This window comes from Carlito syrichta, unplaced genomic scaffold (genome assembly GCF_000164805.1).
Source record: "Carlito syrichta isolate Samal-C Ts95f unplaced genomic scaffold, Tarsius_syrichta-2.0.1 Scaffold315373, whole genome shotgun sequence".
NCBI lineage: Eukaryota > Metazoa > Chordata > Mammalia > Primates > Tarsiidae > Carlito > Carlito syrichta.
Window position 1 is genome coordinate 8,296 of NW_007259469.1, and position 1,659 is coordinate 9,954.

Genomic DNA, 1,659 nt, shown 5'->3' on the forward strand with positions numbered 1-1,659 from the left:
CGGGTGAGTAACCAGAAGACTGGAGAATGACAGTAATAGGACAGAGAAGGGGTGATACAGCCAGGCATAAGAGTCTCAAAGGAACAGGGACTTGTGCAAGGTGAGCATATGTAATGCCTGGGAAGCAAGGGGAATGCTGACCTCACCTACGGAACCCGAGAAACCCAGAGGTTAAAAGTATAAGCAGATGCTCCTAAAGTAAATTACAGAGGGGATTGGGAGTCCCCTTGGGGAACAGCCAGACTGCTGTTAAGGCAAGGAATAGATATGAGAAGAGGTCAAGAATAGGGGGGTAGTGCAGACCAGAGAGAAGGAGCTCCAGAGGACATGGGAGAAGAGGCTGAGAGGCAGCATGGGAGTCAGACTGGGCAAGAGAATAAAAAGGATGGAGATTAGAGGTGAGCAGCTAGCAGGATAATTGGATAGGTGTGGACTTCTGGTGATAAATGATATAAAGACAATGTAAAGTACGATAGATTTAGTCCTTAAAGTCTCTAGAAGTAGGGCAAAAACTTACAGGTTGTCAGGGGGAAGTGGATGTAGACAGTTCAGTACAGCTCTCTGGTTGAGCTTCAGGTCAAGTACAGTGCATGCTCCAGGTTTTAGAGGATCTTAGGCTTCAGGAAGTAAGCTGGCAGCTACCTACCTGTCCCTTATGTCCTATGTGCCAGTGGTCACAGTCCAGCGTGTGATCTGGTGATGTCTGTAGGTTACTGAGCTTTGCAGCCAAAAGAAAACCCTTTTAGTGTGCTTATGTGGTAGCCACAGCCAGCAACTCCTTTCTTTCTCTGTGTTATACTTACTGAACCCAGAAAACTCCTATAGAAATTACCAAATGCTTCATGAAAGAAGTGAGAAATCAAGGCAGGCAGAAGTGCAGAAAGATCATTCAAGGCAGAGAGAAGAGCAAGCACAAAGGCCGTGAAGTGTTGTCTGGCATGGGTTTATCGAAGAGGCTTGTGTGGCTGAACAGTAAATGAGGAAGAAAGGAGAAAGATGACAAAAAAGAGAAATCATGGACATCATCAGGGCCTTCAGAAGGCTTTGTGAGGACACTGGCTTCTATTCAGAGAATGAAAAGCCTTTGGACGATTTGAGTAGAGGAGTGCTCTTATTTAATTTTAATTTTTTTTTTATTTTAAAGATGTGGGTACAATTCAGGGTTAGGGACATAAGTGGTCATCATACAGATAAAGTTTGTGCCTCATCTTGGTTCCCACTTCTCCTGGTTTGAGATTGGGTTCCCGTATTGATATTATATGTCCCTTCCTCCCCTGGCAGTGTCCCACTACTGCCAATCCTTTTCTTATAGTAATATGATGAATGTTCAGGGTCCACTTATGAATGAGTGCATGTAGTACTCATTGGAGGAGTGCTCTGATTTAACTTTCCTTTTAACAGTAACCTCCGTTGAGACAGAATGTAGATGGGAAAGGGCAGGAGTACGAACAATTAGGAGCCTCCTGTGAAAGTCTAGGTTAAAGTGATGTCAGGTTGGACAAGGGTGGTGGTGAGGGTGTTAGAGAGCAGTTGGATTCTGGATATGTTTTGACAATAGACTCCTATGGGCCTTCTTTTAAGCTCAAGAAACATGCTAAGCTCTTTCCTACCTTAGCACAGAGGCAACATTGGGAAGAATGAGGAAATGAATATCCATTC